We start from the raw sequence: 21,677 nt of genomic DNA, 5'->3' as shown, positions 1-21,677 counted from the left end.
AGATTCCCTGAAGAAAAATAAATTTTGCCTGTGGATAACAGCCTCACCTTGTGCCCAACAGGTTTCGTCTATCCTTCCTGATTATCTGCGCTCTGGATGTTTTATTTGACTTGCCAGATCTCACAGTCATGTAAGCCAATTCCTTACAACAAACCTCTTAATATATATCTTACATGTATTATTATTTATAATACCTCTATGTCTCTACATTTATTATCTATAAAATAGTCTTTACCACTTAACAAGTATTATATAATCCTGTTCCCATTCTTCCCAGGCATAACTGATGGATTCAGAGATAGATACACTTAATTCAAACAAGGGCCAATCAGATTCTGTCTCTTGTAAGGTTGTAATTTTGAACTCAGACATAGGGAGGCCAAAAGTAGGTAACTGAATCACTTTCATGGCAATGTATTAGAAGGAAGACTCAGCAACTCCTATTGCTAAGGTCCCAGAGCTTCTGTGGTACCTCCAATTCTGTACATTTATATTTTTTTGCTTAAGTAAGATAAAGTTGATGTCTGATTTTTGTAACCTGACAATTACAAAGAAAGGTACATAGGAGTACCTGGAGTAGTATGACTCTTGGTAGTATTTTTTTTCTTACCACAGTATAAAGTATTAGCTCTCCCTGATGTTCTCCACTGTAATTCTGGCTTACATATAAATATAATTAAAACTAAATACCTAAGGCCAGAAGTGGTGGCTCATGCCTGTAATCCCAGCACTTTGGGATTGCCAAAGCAGGTGGATCACCTGACATCAGGAGTTCGAGACCAGTTTGACCAACATGGAGAAACCCCATCTCTACTAAAAATACAAAATTAGCTGGGCGTGGTGGCATGTGCCTATAATCCCAGATACTCAGGAGGCTGAGGCAGGTGAATCACTTGAACCAGGGAGGGAGAGGTTGCAGTGAGCTGAGATTGTGCCATTGCACTCCATCTTGGGCAACAAGAGTGAAACTCTGTCTCAAAAAATATATACTAAATATCTAAAGAATAATATAAATAATCAGAGTAAAAATAAATAGAACTCCAGAAAACAATTACAGGATTTCCTAATGAATATTAGAAGATATCCAGAAGGAATATGTGACTATGGATTTTAAAGATTCTCTACCAAGAGAAGCAAAACATAGTTTTGGATTGGGCTGACACTCACTAGAGACATCTCATTCAATATGCTAGCCAGGCCACAGGCTAAGGTTCTCATGGTTTTCTGAATTGGCTGATGCAAAACAGGTTCAGAGATGGCTACTCCAGCTGCCACTGAAGGAATAAGAATGAGTTCATATATTACAGGACAAGAAAACATAGTGAAACAAGTAACACCAAGGGTCCATCCCTCAAAAGAAATGCAAAATAATTGAGCAAGAATCTGTCAAAGCCAACTTTTTAAGAGCTCAGGAAAATAATCAAAGTTTAACAGCAACCAAGAAAAACTGGATCAAGAAAAAGACAACTTATAAATGGGATAAAAGCTTTACAGCATTTTTAATTGCCCTAACCCTAATGCCTCCCCAGATAAGCTATAGTCTTGGAGTGAGCAATATGCATTTCCAGTATAATTTCTTGTTCCTGGTTCCTGAGAAAGCAGAATAGATCTTATTCTAAAATAATTCTGTTTTTCTGTCTTGACCCGCCTGGGGGCTATCTGAAGGACTGATGCAAGGGACTCATCTCTGCATCATCTATGTAGTAACCTTCTCAATAAGGAAACGTGGCTATGCAGAGAACATTTCTAAAAAGCATTGCAAGCCAAATGAACAACCTGCTGCCACCTCTGGCAAAACATTAGTGGACATTGTTAAAGAAAAATAATTCATGATACCTGTTGAACACAGTAAAGCATATTTTATTCAAGAGGACCACAAAAATGGGGTATTGTAGTAGATGAGAGAGATTGAACTCAAATCCAAATACAACAAGTGGAGATTTATAGCCAAGAAGCAGGATGGAGATCAGTGGATGGAATATTATTAAGAAGAGACATTATGGGTAAGGAAGATTTTGGCCATATTGAGTTGACAAGATTATTACTGAAGCCACGTCAGAGTGATAAGTTATTGGGAATGAGGGATAATGAATTTGATAACATATCAAGGGTGAGGAATTTTTGCTAAACTGATCCAGCAGTATTTTTGCTGTGAACTAAGCAGGCAAAGACACTAGACTAAGGACAGAGCCTAAGGTTAGGGAATAGTCAGAAAGAGGACTCAGAGAAGCCCAACTCAAATTTTATCAAAGGATAGAGTTCTTACCTTTGTCAAAATAATCAATAGACATGTTGAAAGCTTGTAAGGAAAAGCTGGGGAGAGTTTTTGTGGGAAGTTAGGGCATTCTAAAGAATGCACATATATTTGGAAAGCTAGAAAGATACAAATATACCAAAGGCAGGACACAGCTCACAATACAGCTTAAGAAGACTCTAAGCTTTCCACCTTTGGCTGATCTCTAGGCTCAGCACAAACAGCAGGGTAAGGATAAGGCAGAGTTGCAAACAGCTTGGTTAAGTGTTGAAGGAGTGCCCCAACACAAAGCGAATCTGCAATACGTGAGAGATTTTTTTTCTTTCTTTTTCTTTAAATACATACACTCAAGGAAATCTCTGTTAAGAAAATAAAAAAAAGAAAAACACTAGCTGACCACAAGGTATAAGGAAAGAGACTTCAGAGACCATATGGACACTACAAAAATAGTTTAGAAAAGCCACTAAACAAACAACCACAGCCCACAGTGAGCAAGAAAAACAAACCCCGAAGCAGGGACATATCTAATTTTCAGAATTCCCATATTATAATCTTTAAAATGTGGAGATGCTATCAAAAATTATGAGTCATGAAAATAAGAAAGTATAACCTATGCACAGAACATTTTAACTAAAATGTCCCTGAGGAGGTCCAGACACACTGGATTTCTTCCACAAAGATTAGTAACTCTCCTGTTTTATATACGCACAAAGAGCTAAAAGAAACCAGGAAAATGATGTCTCAATAAATGTAGAATATCAATAAAGAAATATAAATTATAAAAAGGAACTGAACAGAAGTTCTGAAATTGAAAAGTACAATAAGTGAAATGAAAAAAAATCAGTAGACAAGCTCAGCAGCAGACCTGACCATGCAAAAGAAAGAAACAGCAAATTTGAAGATAGAACTACTGAAAATTATCCAATTTGAGGAGCAGAAAGAAAAAAGAATGAAGAAAAATGAACAGAGTTTAAAAGACCGGTGGAACATCATCAAGTGTGCCAAAAAGCACACAATGGAAGTTTCAGGAGAGGAGAAAGAGAAAGGGAAAGCAATAATGTTTTAAGAAATAATGACCAAAGCCTTCCCAAATTTAAAAAGTAGTAATGAATCTACTATTCCAAGAAGCTCAATGAATCCCAAGAAGGATACATTAAAAAATATTAGGTTGGTGCAAATGTAATTGCGGTTTTTGCATTGTTGGAATTTGCTGTTTGATATTTGAATACATTCTTAAATAAATGTGGTATGTTATACATCATTTTAATGGGCTTTTCTCATTTTATTTTTTTTGCCAATAATTTATTACTTGCTGTTTATTTTATGTTTATTTTAGACAATGTAAATGATGTTAGACAAAAAGCAAATTTGAGTAATTTAATTATTTGGATTCAAAATGGGGTCGTAAAGCAGCAGAGACAACTTGCAAAATCATCAATGGATTTGGCCCAGGAACGTCTAACAAATGTACAGTACAGTGGTGGTTCAAGAAGTTTTACAAGGAGACAAGAAACCTGAAGTTGAGGAGCTCAGTGGCTGTCCATCAGAAGTTGACAATGACCAACTGAGAAAAATTATCGAAGCTGATCCTCTTACAACTGCATGACGAGTTGCTGAAGAACTCAACGTTGGTCATTCTACAGCAGTTTGGCATTTGATGAAAACAGGAATAGTGAAAAAGCTCAGTAAATAGGTGCCTTATGAGCTGAGCGAAAATCCAAAAAATGGCCCTTTTAAAGTGTCGTCTTGTCTTATTCTATGCAACAACAATGAACCATTTCTCAATCGGATTGTGATGTGTGACAAAAAGTGGATTTTATACAACAACCAGTGATGACCAGCTCAGTGGTTGGACTGAGAAGAAGCTTCAAACCACTTCCCAAAGCCAAACTTGCACAAAAAAAGTCACGGTCACTCTTTGGTGGTATGCTGCCTGTCTGATTTACTATAGCTTCTTGAATTCTGGCAAAACTATTACGTGTGAAAAGTATGCTCAGCAATTCAATGAGATGCACCAAAAACTGCAACACCTGCAGCTGGCATTGGTCAACAGAAAGGGTCCAATATTTCTCCACAACAACACCTGACCACATGTCACACAACCAACTTTTCAAAAGTTGAACAAATTAGTCTACAAAATTCTGCCTCATCCACCATATTCACCTGACCTCTTGCCAACTGACTGCCACTTCTTCAAGCATCTCGACAGCTTTTGGCAGGGAAAAATGCTTCCATAACCTGTAGGATGCAGAAAATTCTTCCCAAGAGTTGATCAAATCCTGAAGCATGGATTTTTACAGGAATAAACAAACTTATTTCTCATTGGCAAAAATGTGTTGATTGTAATGGTTCCTATTTTCATTAGTAAAGATGCGTTTGGGCCTGGTTGTAGTAATTTAAAGTTCATGACCTAAAACCACAATTACTTTTGCAGCAAACTAATATACATACACTAAGACACATTGAATTTTTTTTGAGACAGAGTATCACTCTCTTGCACAGGCTGGAGTGCAGTAGCTGCAATCATGGCAAACTGCAGCCTCCACCTTTCTGGGCTCAGATTATCCTCCTACTTCAGCCTCCCAAATAGCTGGGACTACAGGCATGCACAGCCATGCCTAGTTAATTTTTGTATTTTTTTTTTGGTAGAGACAGGGTCGCCCTATGTTGCTCAGGCTGGTCTCAAACTCCTGGGCTCAAATGATTCATCTACTTCAGCCTCCCAAAGTGCTGGGATTACAGGCATGAGCTCCCACACCTGGCTGACACACTGAATCTTAAAAGCAGCAAGAGAGAAGTAACTTACCACATAAAAGGGATCCTCAATAAGATTAACAACCAATATCATGAAAAACCATGGAGGACAGAAGGAAATGGGATAGCATAATTATAGTGCTGAAGGAAAAACAAAAACATGTGAACCAAGAATTTCATTTATAGCAAAACTTTCCTTCAAAAAATGAAGAAGAAATTGAAACATCCCAGACAAACAAAAGCTGATGGAATCTGTCAGTAGTACACTCACCCTAAAAGAAATGCTGAAGAGAGTCCCTCTGGCTGAAATGAGAGGGTACTGGATAATAACTTTAAGACATACAAGAAATTGGGTAAAATTATTATAGCTACCTAGGTAAACATAAAAGTATTATTGTATTATATAGTATTATTTGCATTATTGGTTTGTAATGCTGCTTTTTCTCACATATGACATTTTTTTGAGACAGAACCTTACTCTGTCACCCATCAAGAGATGCTCCTACCTCAGCTTCACAAGTAGCTGGGGCTATGGACATACATCATCATGCCCAGCTATTTTTAAAAAATTGTAGAGATGGGGTGTTACTATGTTACTCAGGCTTTTCTCAAACTCCTGAGCTCAAGTGATCCCCTGCTTCAGCCTCCCTAAGTGCTGGGATTTCAGGCACATAATGGTTTTAAAAAGAAATGCATAAAATAATAATTATCAATGTATGTTAACGGATAACCAATGTAAAAATGGTAAAAACTTTTTATGACAACATTGCAAGAAGAGGAATGGAGCTCTATAGGAGCAGAGTTTTTGTATGCAATTAAAGCAAAGGTGGTATTAATTCAAAATATATTGTTATAAATCTAATTGTATATTTATTTGTTATATATTACACATATATACTACAAAAATAATTGTTTTAAATCTAATTGTATATTTATTTGTTATATATTACACATATATACTACAAAAATAATTGTAACCCCCAAGGCAACTGTTAAGAAAATAACTAAAATATGCACTAAAGTAAATGAGAAAGGAATTAAATGGGACTCTACAATGAAATACAAAGGGAGGCAGTAATGGAGGAAATGAAGGAACAAGAAAGATATAAGACATATAGAAAACCAATAACAAATAGGCAGAATTCCTTCCTTATGAATAATTACTTTAAAAGTAAATGGATACCACATCACACCCATTAGGATGGCTACTATGATAGATAACCATATATGTCAACTTAACTGGGCAACAGGGAAACCAGATATTTGGTCAAACAGTATTCTGTGTTTCTGTGAAGGTGTTTTTAGATTAAGGTAGCATTTCAACCAGTAGACTGAGTAAAAAAGATTGCCCTCAATAATGTGAGGAAGCTCATACACTTAATTGAAGACCCAAATAGAACAAAAAGGCTGACTCTTCACCGAGCAAGAGAGAATTCTTTCTGCCTGATGGACTTCTAACTGAGACAATTACTTTATTCCTTCTTCAGAATTGAAGTAAAACACTGGATATTCCTGGGTCTAGAGTCTGCCAGCCTTTAGACTGGAACTAAACCATTGGCTCTTCTGGGTCTGCAGATTGCTAATGCAGCCTGTAGATCTTAGGACTGGCCATCCATAATTGCATGAGCCAATTCCTTATGATGTTATAATAAATCATATATAAATAAACAAATAAATCATATATATAATACATATGATTATATATAATTTTATATATTATATAATTGTATGTTTATATAATTTTATAAATTATATAAAATTTATAAAATTTTAATTATATATACATATAACATTCAGGGTTCTCCAGAGAAACAGAACCAATCATCTATGTATGTATGTATGTATATATCTATCTATCTGAATAATACAGCCACTGTCTTGAAAACAAGGCAGAAAACAAGTGGTGGTGAGGATGTGAAGAAATTGGAACCCTTGTGCACTGTCGACTGGAATGTAAAATGGTGTGACCAGTATGAGAAACAGTATGGTGATTTTTAAAAAATATTTAAAAATTTTACCATATGATTCAGCAATTCCACTTTTGGATATACACTCAGAAAAATAGAAAGCAGAGTCTCAAAGAGACGTACAGGGTCTCAAAGAGGTGTACTATTTGATGTTTTAATATACGTATACATTGTGAAATGATTACCAATATCAAATTAATAAGCATGTCCATCACCTCCTATAGTTACCATTTTTTATGGTGATAAATTAAGGGACTCATTTTAGATACAAAGGCACAAATACATTAAAAGTGAAAGAATCAAAATGATATTTCATATAAATAGTAACAAAGTGAGAGTTGGGATGGATTTACTAATATCTGAAAAAATAGACAGATCAAAAGCTGTTAAAAGAGATAAAGAAAACATATACGTATATAGATGATAGGTAGATATAGATAGATAGATAGATAGATTGATCAATCCACCAAGAAGATACAATAATTATAAACATATGCACACAAAAAATCAAGGACTAAAATATATAAAGCAAACTGATTGAACTAGAGGGTGAAAAACACACTTCTAAAATATTTGGAGACTTTAATATTCCAATTTCAATAATGAACAGAATAACTACACAAAAGATAATTAAAAAAATAGTGGACTTGAACAACACTGTAAGCCAACTAGACCTAACAGACACATACAGGATATTCTCCTCAACAATACTGAAATACATGTTTTCCTGAACTTCACATGTAACATTCTTCTGGATAGATCATATGTTAGGTCACAAAATAAATCTGAATGAATTTAAAAAATTGAAATAGCACCAACCACAATGGAGTGAAATTAGATATCAATAATGGAAGAACATTTCCGAAATTCACAAATATGTAGACGTTAACACACCCACAAATAATCAATGGTTCTACGAAGAAATCGTAAGGGAAATTACAAATACTTTGAGATAAATGACAATAAAACCTCAACATAACAAAACTTATGGGATACAGTGAAAGCAGTCCTTAGAGGAAAATTCATAGTTGTAGATGCTTACATTAAAAAAGAAATAAAAACTTTGTGCCAGCAAGATGGTAGAATAGGACTTACTGGCACTCATCCCCTATCAGAAACATCAATTTGCAAAATCATCCATGCACACACACAAAAAAAACCTTCCTTCACAAGAGCTAAGGAAACTAGGTGAAATATTATAGTATCTGGATATAGCACAGAAATAAGAAAAGATGGGTGGGGTGCAGTGGCTCATTCCTGTAATCCCAGCACTTTGGGAGGCCGAGGCAGGTGGATCACCTGAGGTCAGGAGTTCGAGACCTGTAGGGAGACCCCCTGAAACTATTTCTATGGAATAAAAGATGAAATGTTCCTGATTATTGTAAATACAAAATTGCATGCAGGATTGTGTAAAGGCAATGCCAGGTTGGACTGCCAGAACGAGCCAACAGCGCGTGATGTGCTTCCCCATGCAGAGAGCCTATGAATGGACGTGCAGCCAGGGAGGTTTCACATCACCAAGATTCCTATCCCAGAAAAGCAGATGTTCATAGCTCTGGGAATGGAATGCGACCCTTGTGGAAAGCCTATAAACGGATGCATGGGGGACGCCTGTCCATGTGGATAAGATAGGGCTATAAACACCCTCATCTTGCCACGGCTCTTCTAGGCCTCTTTAGGGTTAAAGCATACTCCCTTCTGAGAATTTCTGGTCTAACCAGTTGTCTAGCTTCAAGTCCTGTTTCCATGGATTATTTGTAACCAGATTTTGTTGCAATTGTTACTGCTGATTAATATCTTGCTAATCATAGGTTATGGAAAGACTGTGTTTCTGTTCTAAGGCTGTGTTAGAAATTACTGATGCACACACTATATTGTAAATTCTTACCCCTGTATACTGTACTTCTACATACAAATGTACTGTACTTCTACATAGAAATGTTATGTTAAAGAATTACTTCATCCCCATGTGACCATCTCACCTCATAATCAAATGACCCTAAATCCCTCACTAGCCTACCACAGCCCTCACTAAACTTAATAATAAATGCTGGTATATCTAGTGCATTGTTGGCACCATGGGACCAGAAGGTGGTGACCCCTTTGGACCCAGCTTTCACTATCTTTTGTGTGTCTATTATTTCTCAACCTGCCAATCTGCCTAGGAGCAGAGAGAGAGACCTGTTGCATTGCAGGCTGCTGGCCAGATCCCGCAATATCTGGTGCCCAACGTTGTATCATAAATTTAACTCTTTTTTTCTTCTTAAGTGGAAAGGGGCAAGGTTTGCCCCTCCAAAGCCAAAGGCTCATTGTTCCCCACTTAGGACCTGAACATTCAGAATTATGGAGACTAACAATAGCTATGACTGGTATGAGAGTTTGGGCTGGAGAAAGTGTTATAAGTAAATCCACCTTGTCACCTCAAAATATGTATACTGTCTATATGGAGTCCAACAAAACTATACAACTTAAAAGTTGTATTAAACCACCATATGTGTTATTAGTAGGAAAGATGCATATTAGTTCAAAAACTAACATAATTACCTGTGTTAATTGCTACTTGTATACTTGTATTGACTCATCCTTTAATCAATATCACAGTATTTTAATAGTCAGAGCCAGAGGAGGTATTTGGCTCCCTGTAGCCTTACATAGGCCTTGGGAATCTTCCCCCTCTATCCATGTTATTAATAATATTCTACAAAAAATTCTTAAAAGGAGTAAATGATTTATTTTTACATTAATTGCAATAATAATGGGCTTGATTGCTGTTACTGCAACTGCTGCTACTGCTTGAGTTGCATTACATCAATCTATTCAAACTGTTCATTTTGTGGATAAATGGCAAAAAAATTCTACTCAGATGTGGAATTCTCAGTCAGGTATTGATCAAAAATTGGCTAATCAAATTAATGATCTAAGAAAAACTGTTATATGGATGGGAGATAGAATCAAGAGTTTAGAACATAGATTACAAATGCAATGTGATTAGAATACTTCTGATTTTTGTATAACTCCGTTTCAATATAATGAGTCTGTTCACAATTGGGAATCAGTAAAACGCCATTTACAAGGAAGTGAAGATAATTTAAGTTTAGACATAAGCAAGCTAAAAGAACAGATTTTTGAGGCCTCTCAAGCACACTTAACTGCTTTACCCAGTGCTGAAGTTTTAGATGGTATCTCTGAGGGATTATCTAATCTCAACCCCATTCAATGGGTAAAATCTTTGGGAGGGTCCACTATCATTAGTTTTGTTCTGTGTATAATTTGTGCTACCGGTTTATTGTTCATGTGTAAAATTGGAAAAAATATTCTTTAATCCAATCGTGATCAGTGCCAAGCTATGATTGCTATGCTTCATTTAAATCAGAGAAAAGGGGGAGATGTAGGGAGACCCCCTGAAACTATTGCTATGGAATAAAAGATGAAATTCTCTGGATTGTGTAAAGACAATGCCAGGTTGGACTGCCAGAACGAGCCAACAACGCTTGATGTGCTTCCCCCTGCAGAGAGCCTATGAATGGAAGTGCAGCCAGGGAGGTTTCACATCACCAAGATTCCTATCCCAGAAAAGCAGATGTTCATAGCTCCGGGAGTGGAATGCGACCCCTGTGGAAAGCCTATAAACGGATGCATGGGGGACGCCTGTCCATATGGATAAGATAGGGCTATAAACACCCTCATCTTGCCACGGCTCTTCTAGGCCTCTTTAGGGTTAAAGCATACTCCCTTCTGAGAATTTCTGGTCTAACCAGTTGTCTAGCTTCAAGTCCTGTTTCCATGGATTGTTTGTAACCAGATTTTGTTGCAATTGTTACTGCTGATTAATATCTTGCTAATCATAGGTTATGGAAAGACTGTGTTTCTGTTCTAAGGCTGTGTTAGAAATTACTGATGCACACACTATATTGTAAATTCTTACCCCTGTATACTGTACTTCTACATACAAATGTACTGTACTTCTACATAGAAATGTTATGTTAAAGAATTACTTCATCCCCATGTGACCATCTCACCTCATAATCAAATGACCCTAAATCCCTCACTAGCCTACCGCTGCCCTCAATAAGCTTAATAATAAATGCTGGTATATCCAGCGCATTGTTGGCACCATGGGACCAGAAGGCAGTGACCCCCCCTGGACCCAGCTTTCACTATCTTTTGTGTGTCTATTATTTCTCATCCTGCCGATCTGCCTAGGAGCAGAGAGAGAGCCCCGTTGCATTGTGGGCTGCTGGCCAGATCCCTCAATAGAGACAAGCCTGGCCAACATGGTAAAACCTTGTCTCTACTAAAAATAAATAAATTAGCTGGGTGTCGTTGTTGGTGCCTGTAATCCTAGCTACTTGGGAGGCTGGGGCAGGAGGATCGCTTGAACCCAAGAGGTGGAGATTGCAGTGAGACAAGATCGCATCATTGCACTCGAGCCTGGGCAAGAAGAATGAGACTCCATTTCAAAAAACAAAACAAAAAAAATAGAAAAATAAATGATGCATTGAAAAGAATAGGAAGGACAGTTTGCATTACCTGCATCCCCCCATCCCCAAGCAGAGCAAGACTCCTTTAAAAAAGAAAAAGAAAAAGAAATGATGCATTGAAAAGAATAGGAAGGACAGTTTTACATTACCTGCATCAGCCCACCGCCAATTCCAGGTGACACATTGTGGACAGAGATACCCTCTGTTTGGGGAAAGGAGAAGGAAGTGAGCACAGAACATTGCCTTGACCCCACTAAGAGGCCCATCCCAGTAAAATTCAGCACCTAGCAGGATCCTACAGCCCTACACTCCAGGCCAGTGCTCTAGGACTTATTCTCTAGGCCTGCCATGGCACCGGTGGGATTCTGTAGCCCTAGGCTCCAGACCTGTGTGGTGAGCTAGGACTTTGTGCTGCCCCAGGGCCAAGGTAACCCCAGTACCCCTAGGCTCTGGACTGGCCAAGGCACTGGGCCAGCACCAGTAGCCCTAGGCTTTAAGCCTGACCTCTTGCCAGGCCAGGCTCCATAGACAGACTCCAGGTCTGCCTCAGGGCCGGGCTGGGCCAAGCATCCCTGGGTTCTGGACTACACTCATGTGCTGGGCTGACACTTATGGCAACAGGCTTTAGGCCCTTACCAGCACCAGGATGCAACCCAAATCTCTATGTATCAGCCAGAACACATGGAACTAGCTTTCAAGATGACCCCTGCAGACATAGGCTTTAGGCACACCCATTGCCAGGCCAGCTTGTGGTTCCAGGCTCCAGGACCAACTCAGGTTTCAGATCACTCTAGAGCCACGTCTGCCCACAGAGCCCCAGGCTTCAGGTCATTGGTCTTCCAAAGGGAATAGGGAAAGACAAAGGGATAAAAGCCTTATTTAAAGAAGTAATAGCAGAAAACTCTCCAATCTGGGGGAAAGACATAAATACCCAGGTAAGGAAGAAGTCACCAATCAGATCCAACCCAAATAATACTACCCCAAGACATATTAAAATCAAACTGTCAAAAATCAAGGACAAAGAATTATCATATGACATATATATTATAAGAACTACTGTGTGAGTCAGTAATCCCACCACCAGGCAAACATCCAAAAGAAAGGAAATCAGTGTATTGAAGAGATATCTGCATTCTTATGTTTATTGCATCACTATTCACAATACTCAAAATATGGAATCAACCTAAGTACCTATCAATGAATGGATAAAAAAGTGGTACATTTACACAATGGGAAAAATAAAATCATGTCATTTGCAGCAATATGGATGGTACTCTAGGTCATTATGTTAAGTGAAATAGGTCAGGCACAAAAAGACAAATATCGCATGTTCTCACTCATATGTAGGAGCCGAAAAAGTTGATCTAATAAAGGCAGGGAGTGGAAAAATAGATACTAGAATTTGAGAAGTGTGTGTGGGTTAGAAGAATGAAGATAAGTTGGTTAATGGGTAGAAACATATAGTTAGATAGAAAGAATAATTTCAAATGTTCAATAGCAGAGTAGGGTGACTATAGTTAACAACAATGGATTGTATTTTAAAATACGTAGAAGAGAGGACTTGAAATGTTCCCAAAACATAGAATGATAAAAATTCAAGGTGATGGATACCCTAAATACATTAAATTGATCATTAAATTGTATGCACATATAAAATATTACAAATATTTTATAAATGTGTATGCATATTATGTAACCATAAAAATTTAAAATAAAAAAATTGTAGTCAGCATGGGCTTTGACATTCCAGGGTTGGCAAGTGTGGGAGATGTTGATCACAAGAAACAAAATTTTAGTTAGATAGGAAGAATAAGTTCAAGATATTTATTGTACAACAAGGTGACTATAGTTAATAACAATATATTGTATTACTGAAAATTGTTAAAATAATTTTAAGTGTTTACCCCACAGAAAATGACAAGCATATGAGGTAACATATATGTTAAGTAGCTCAATTTAGCCATTTTATGGTATATACATATTTCAAAACATCATATTGTATGCAATAAACATATCATTTTATTTGTCAATTAAAAAATCACCTTAATCAACAAAACTCAAACTACTTTATGCCATAAAGTACTAGAAAAAAGAAAAAACCTCAAATACAATGAAAGGAAGGAAATAAAGATTACAGCAGAGATAAGTGAAATAACAAACAGAAAAACAATGGATAAAATTAATAAAATCAAGATTGGTTATTTGAAAAAATCTATAAATTGAAAAATCTTGAGCTATATTAACTAAAACTTAAGTAGACTCAAGTTATTAAAACCAGAATTTAATGTGGGGACTTTACTACTAAAGTTACAGAAATAAAAATGATTATGAGGGTATACTATTATAAAAGCAATTGTATCCCAACAAACTAGATAGCATAGATGAAATGAAAAAATTTAGATAAACACACAAAATATAAAATTAATTCAAGAAGAAATAGGGAATTGGAACAGACTTATAACAAGTAAAGAGATAAAATCATTAATTAAAAGCCTCCTAACAACAACAACAAAAACCCAGGACCATATCACTTCACTTATGAATGCTACCAATCATTTAAAGAGGAATTATGATCCATCCTTCTAAATTTTTTCAACAATTAGAAGAGAAGAAAACACTCCTTAACTAATTCCATTTGGCCAGCATGACCCTGATATCAAAGCCAGACAAAAATATCACATGAAAACCACAGAGAAATATTTTATAAATGTAGATGTAAACATCCTCAACAAAATTTTAACAAATTCAGCATCATATTAAAGGAATTATATACATCATGATCAAGGGGATTTATCCCAGAAATTCAAGGGTGGCTCATAATATAAAAAAAATCAATGTCATACAGTATGTAAGTAGCATTAATGGGAAAAGCCACGTATAATGAACTCCACTGATGGAGAAAAAACTCTTGGCAACATCCGTTACTTATTTATGATAAAAACACATAGCAAATTAGAAATAGAAGGGAACTTCCTCAACCAGATAAAGGGCCTTTATGAGAAATTCACAACTAACATCACACTCGACGTGAAGGATTGAAAGCTTCCTCTCTAAAATTAGGAACAATACATGCATGTCTATTTTTACCATTTTAATTCAAGTACCTGGAAGACCTAGCCAGATCAATCACAAATGAAAAATACCATCATTCAAATTGGAAAGGAAAAAATAAATCTATTTTGTTTGCAGATGTTATGAACTTATACATAGAAAATCTTGAAGAATCTACAAAAAAGTTATTAGAGCTAATAAATTTAATAAAGTTGTAGGATTCAATAAACACACAAAAATTTGATGTATTTTATACACTTACAGTGAGAAATTCTAAAATAAAATTAAGGAAAAAATAATTTATAATAGCATTCAAAAGAATAAAATACCTAGGAATAAATTTCACCAAGCTGATAAAAGACTTGTAAACTAAAAACTGCAAAACAAGGCTGAAAGGAATTTAACAAATTCTAAATAAATGGAGATATATCCAGTATTTATGTATTGGAAGACTTAACATTGTTAGGTTGGCAATACCACTGAAAGTGATCTAAAGATTCAATGATATCCTTATTAAAATTCCAATATCCTTTTTGTTTTTCTGCAGAAATGGAAAAGCCAGTTCTCAAATTGATATGGAATTGCAGTGGCTGTAACAAGTCCAAACAATATTGAAAAAAAAAAGAATAAAGTTGGAGGACCCATACTTCTGATTTTCAGACTTACTAAAAAGCTACAATGATCAAAAGAGTATCATATTGGCATATGGATAGACATATAGACTAATGGAATAGAATTGAGAGTGCAGAAATATGCCCATATATCAATGGCCAAATGATTTTTGACAAAGATTCCAAGGTCATTCAATGGGGAATCTACAATGAACTCAAACAAATTTACAAGAAAAAACCAAACAACCCCATCAAAAAGTGGGTGAAGGACATGAACAGACACTTCGCAAAAGAAGACATTTATGCAGCCAAAAAACACATGAAAAAATGCTCACCATCACTGGCCATCACAGAAATGCAAATCAAAACCACAATGAGATACCATCTCACACCAGTTAGAATGGCAATCATTAAAAAGTCAGGAAACAACAGGTGCTGGAGAGGATGTGGAGAAATAGGAACACTTTTACACTGTTGGTGGGACTGTAAACTAGTTCAACCATTGTGGAAGTCAGTGTGGCGATTCCTCAGGGATCTAGAACTAGAAATACCATTTGACCCAGCCATCCCATTACTGGGTATATACCCAAAGGACTATAAATCATGCTGCTATAAAGACACATGCACACGTATGTTTATTGCAGCACTATTCACAATAGCAAAGACTTGGAACCAACACAAATGTCCAACAATGATAGACTGGACTAAGAAAATGTGGCACATATACACCGTGGAATACTATGCAGCCATAAAAAAGATGAGTTCATGTCCTTTGTAGGGACATGGATGAAATTGGAAATCATCATTCTCAGTAAACTATCACAATGACAAAAACCAAACACCATATGTTCTCACTTGTAGGTGGGAATTGAACAATTAGAACACATGGACACTGGAAGGGGAACATCACACTCTGGAGACTGCTGTGGGGTGGGGGTAGGGATAGCATTAGGAGATATACCTAATGCTAAATGAGTTAATGGGTGCAGCACACCAGCATGGCACATGTATACATATGTAACTAACCTGCACATTGTGCACATGTACCCTAAAACTTAAAGTAAAATAATAATAAAATTTAAAAAAGAAAATTAAAAGTGCTTAAAATGAAAAAAAAAAAAAAAGAAATGTCTCTTCAACCAATGGTGCTGGGATCACTTGCTATCCACATAAAAAAAGAATGAAGCTGGAGCCTTAACTCACACTACATAACAAAATTAACTAAAAACAAATCAACAATCTAAATTTAAGAGCCAAACCTCTGTATATACCTTTGTATTAGTCAGGATTTACCAGAGACACAGAACTAATAGAATATGTGTACATATACAGAAAAAAATATTTTAAAAAATTGGCTCATGTAATAATGGAGGCTAGCAAGTCCAAAATTTGAAGGGCGGACTGGCAAGTTGGATACTCAGGGAAGAGCTAATGTTTCAGTTCAACACCAAAGGCCATCAGACTGGAGACTAAAGAAAGAGCCGATGTTGCAGTTCAAGTCCAATGTATGTCTGTTGCAGAATTTCCTCCTACTCAGAAGAGGTTAGAGTTTTGTTCTACTCAGTCTTTTAACTCATAGCATGAGCCCACTCACATTATAGAGGGCAATCTTCTTTACTTAAAGCTCATCAATTTAAATGGTAACTTCATCCAAAAACATTCACAAAGAAACATCCAAAATAATGTTTTACCACACATCCTGGCACTGTGGCCCAGCCAGGATGACACATAAAATTAACCATCACAATCTATTAGAAGAAAATATAGAAGTAAATTTTTATGACCTTGTATTTGGCAATGAATTATTAGGTATGACACCAAAAGCAAAAAGAACAAAAAATAAATAAATCACACTGCTTCAAAATTAAAACTTCTGTGCATCAAAGAATATTTTCAACACAATGAAAAGATAACCCATAGAAAGGGAGGAAAATTTTTCAAATCACATATCTGATAAGGATCTAGTATTTAGGATATATTAAGAATTCTTAGCATTCAACAACAGAAAGATAAACAACCCAATTAAAATTGGCAAAGGACTTGACCAAATATTTCTCCAAAGAAGATCTGTAAATGGCCACTAGAACATGAAAAGATGCTTCATATCACTATTTATCAGGGAAATGCAAATCAAAACCACAAAGAGATGCTACATCAAACCAACTAGTTTGGCTATAATTTGGAAAAAGGAAAATAGGTGCTGGTGAGGATGTGGAGAAATTGGAACTCATACGTTGCTGGTAACAATGTCAAATGGTTCAATTACTGTGGAAAATAGCATGGCGGTTTCACAAAAATTTAAACATGATTACCATATGACTCAGCAATTTCACTCCTAGGTGTATGTCCACAAGAATTAAAAACAAGCACTCAAATACTTGTACACTAGTTCATAGCAGTTAAAAGTGAAAGAAGACCCAAATGTTTATTAATGGATAAATGAATAAATAAATGTGGTATATTCATATAATGAAATAATATTAGCTATAAAATGAACTGAATTATTCATACTGGCTAAAACATGCATGAACCTTGAAAGCATTATGCTAAGTGAAAGAAGAGCAAAGCCACATCTTGTATTATTTTATTTATATAAAATATCCACAATAGGTAAATCTATAAAGACAGAAAGAAGATTGGTGGTCATCGGGGTGTGCAAGTAGTAAGAAATTGGATATACCTGCTTAAATGAGTGCAGGAGTATATTTTGGGGGTGACAAAATGTTTTCAAACTTGATATAAGTGGTGATTGCACAACGCTGTGAATTAACTAAATGCCACCACGTGGTAAACTTTAAAATGGTTAATTTTATATTATGTGAATTTTACCTTAATAAAATAAAAAGATTGGAGGAGGATGAGATTGGCTCTATTATGGGTCCTGTTCACCTGTCTACCTTTATTTTGTACTTCCCAGGGCCTAGAAGATTCTACTTTGTACTTTTCTTTCTCTTATATTTAGATTGATGAAGAAAAACCAACCAATGTCTTTGAAAGGTGCTCCCTCAGCCTTTCTTTCCAGGTCAAGGATGTTGGTGAAAGGGGCTGCAACTCCAATAGAATCACTTATCTCAGTGAGAATAAAGTTATTTTGAATGAATAGAGTTGATGAATTGAATGAGGGGGAGCGTGAATTAGGTTTAGAAAGGAACTAAGTTTTATTTGGAGTAAATGGGCTTATGAAGCTGCCATTTAAGGAGATGGGAAAGACTGGAGAGAATAAAGTTCAGTGGCAAAACTTCTAGAGTCCTCTTTAGGCCATGTTAAATTGAGATGCCTACAAAACAGTACAGATATAGAGAATTGAGTGTGTGACATACCTACTGCCAGTTAGAGAAGATTTCTCAGAATTCTGTCTTCATAACCTTGATGTGCTCTTGGATCCTGAAATAATTTATTCATCAGTCAGTCAGTGAGTATATGTCAGATGTTGTGTTAGTCTATGAATATGCAGAGATCAAAATATCCCTGTCCTCAAGGAGCTGATGGAGTGGAGTAGGGAGAGGTAGACAAAAGGGCCAATTATTTAAAAAGCACAATACAACCTACAAGAGAATTAAGTATAAAATGCTGTTGGAACATAGGGAAAGAAGTACTGAATCATGTCTCCAGGAGTCTGACAAGTATTCACAGAGGAGGTAACGTTTGTGCACAGTAAAGGTTTTTCTCGGGTCATGCTTTCTCCCCTTGGAACGTGTAGTAAAATCACAGAACATGCTTACTGAGAGAAGTTATTGGCACCCAGGCTCAATCTTTTGACTCAGAATTCCTAGGGCTGTGACCCCAGAAGGTTCTCCAGTTATTCTGATGCAGTCAGGTTTGGGAAACACTAGTTGTTATAGTGATAGATAGATGGGAAGGGCATTCCACATGGGATATAGCATGAGTAGAAGAAATAACTTGGAGAATGACATCCATGGTATAGGGGAAAGTTGAATTTGTATAAAACCCAGAGTATATCTGGTCAATTAACAGTAGATAAAGAGAGAATGATAGAATGGGACTCAGTTGCAAATAAGATATGCCAGGGAGGCTGTTTGGAGCTCAGGAGAAAGGTCTTAGTTAAAGATTTCAATTTGAGAGTCATCTGCAGAGAGATGGTGTTTAGTTTAAATCCATGGGTGTAGATTGGATTACTTAGATGGAGAGTATAGCCAGAGAGGAAAAGAGGGCCAAGGAAGGGGCCTGGGCTACTTGATATTTAGAAGTTGAGTGGAGAAGGAAGAAGTAGCAAATGAGTCAGAGAAAGAAAAGTTAGTGGTGTAGAAGGAAATCCATGAGAGTATGGTGTCACAGAAGCTAAGAGGAGAGTAATTTAATGAGAAGGTAGTGGAAAATTGTGTTAAATTACATTAGCAGGTTAAGCAAGAGGAGAATTTGAAAATTAAATTTGGTCACATGAAAGAAAGTGAGAACTTTACAAGAGCAATTTCACTGGAATGTTGCGGTTGAAAGCCTAATTGGTGTCATTTTGAGATAGTGGGAGGAGATTATAGACAGTATGTAACAACAACCCATTCAAGAAACTTTGAATTGGAGAGTGAGATAGGGATTAGAAGGAGAAGGTAGGGGGAACAAAAAAGTGGATGTCGTTTTTTTCCTTTTTGAGGTAGAATCTCACTCTGTTGCCCAGGCTGGAGTGCAGTGGTGCAATCTTGGCTCAATGCAACCTCCACCTTTTGGATTCAAGCGATTCTCCTGCCTCAGCCTCCCGAGTAGGTGGGATTACATGCATGCATCACCACACCTGGCTAATTTTTGTATTTTTAGTGGTGATGGAGTTTCACCATGTTGGCCAGGATGGTCTCTAACTCCTGACCTCAAGTGATCTGCCCACCTTGCCTTCCCAAATTGCTGGGATTGCAGGTGTGAACCACCACACCTGGCCTAGAAAGTAGATGTCTTCTAAAGATGTAAGATATTTTATGATAATGAGAATGATATGGTAGAGATGAAGAAATTGATGATGCAACTGAAATGGAGGATAATTGTAGGAGTATAGCTTATGGGAAAGTTTGAGGCATTGATATCTACAGCACAAGTGGAGGGGTTGCCCTTAGAAATAGTGATTCTTTTCTTACTGTAACTACCCTTCCCAGCTTCTAGTAACCATCCTTTTATTTTCGATTTCAATTGTTTTGAACTTTAGGTATCACAAATAAGCAAGAACATGTGATATTTCTCTTTCTGTGCCTGGCTTATTTCACATAACATAATGACCTCCAGTTCCATCCATGTTGTGGCAAATGACAGGATCTCATTCTTTTTTATGACTGAATGGCAATTCATTGTGTATATGCACAAAACTTTCTTTTTCCATTCATCTGTTGATGGACACTTAGGTTGCTTCCAAATTTGGGCTATTGCAAACAGTGCTGCAACAAACATGGGGGCACAAATGTCTTTTCAATATATTGATTCCCTTTCTTTTGGATATATACCCAGCAGTGGGATGAATGCTGGGTGGTATGATAGCTCCAGTTTTAGTTATTTCGAGGAACTTCCAAACTGTTCTTCATAGTGGTTGTACTAACTTACACTCTCACCAACAATATACGAGGGTTCCCTTTTCTCCACATCTTTGCCAGCATCTGTTATTGCATGTCTTTATAAGCCATTTTAACTGAGGTGAGATGATATCTCATTGTAGTTTTGATTTGCATTTCACTGATGATCATTGATATTGAACATCCATTCATATGCCTATTTGCGATGTGTTCTTTTGAGAAATATCTATTCAAATCTTTTGCTCATTTTTTATATTGGATTATTAGATTATTTTTCTGTAGAGTTGTTTGAGCTCCTTATATATTCTGATTATTAATCCCTGGTCAGATGGATAGTTTGCAAATATTTTCTCTCATTCTGTGGGTTGTTTCTTCACTTTGTTCATTGTTTACTTTGCTGTGCAGAAAATTTATAACTCAATGTGCTCCCATTTTTCCATTTTTGCTTTGGTTGCCTGTGCTTGTTGGATATTACTTAAGAAATTTTTGCCAAGACCAATGCCTTGAAGGTTTTCTCCAATGTTTTGTTGTAGTGGTTAAATAGTTTGAGGTATTAGATTTAAGGCTTTAATCCATTTTGGTTTGATTTTTGTATATGGCAAGAGATAGGTGTCTAGGTTTATTCTTCAGCATATGGATTCATAGCACCATTTATTGCAGAGACTTTTTCCCCAGTCTATGTTTCTGTCACCTTTGTCAGAAATGATTTCACTGCAGGTGTGTGGATTTGTTTGTGGATTCTCTATTCTGTTCCATTGGTCTATGTGTCTGTTTTTATGCCAGTACAATGTTGTTTTGCTTACAGCTCTATAGTAAAATCTGAACTCAGGTAGCTCTATAGGTCTATAGTAGAATTCGAAATCAGGTAATGTGATTTCTCCAGTTTTGTTCTTTTTGCTTAGGATAACTTTGGCTATTAGGGGTCTTTTGTGGTTCCGTATAAATTTGGGGATTTTTTTTTCTATTTTTGTGAAGGATGGCATTGGTATTTTGATAGGGGTTGCATTATACTCTAGATTTGTTTGGGTACTATATTTTAACAATATTGATTC

At 36.4% G+C, this 21,677-nt stretch overlaps 1 long non-coding RNA gene across 3 annotated transcripts in view; it reads left to right on the top strand.

Moving 5' to 3' along the window:
- LOC134729800 (uncharacterized) overlaps nucleotides 1-21,677 on the top strand; it is a 351,153-nt gene that overhangs the window by 182,515 nt on the left and 146,961 nt on the right. Inside the window, exon 4 of one of the 3 annotated variants that reach the window (XR_010111245.1) lies at nucleotides 62-130. The exons of the other annotated variants lie outside the window; for them this stretch is intronic. This is a non-coding gene — a long non-coding RNA (uncharacterized LOC134729800). The remainder of the gene's footprint in view (nucleotides 1-61; nucleotides 131-21,677) is intronic. 3 annotated transcript variants of the gene reach the window in all.

The sequence above is a fragment of the Pan paniscus genome, chromosome X, assembly GCF_029289425.2.
Source record: "Pan paniscus chromosome X, NHGRI_mPanPan1-v2.0_pri, whole genome shotgun sequence".
In the NCBI taxonomy this organism is placed as follows: Eukaryota; Metazoa; Chordata; class Mammalia; order Primates; family Hominidae; genus Pan; species Pan paniscus.
This window is presented reverse-complemented; position numbering and strand designations above follow the sequence as displayed.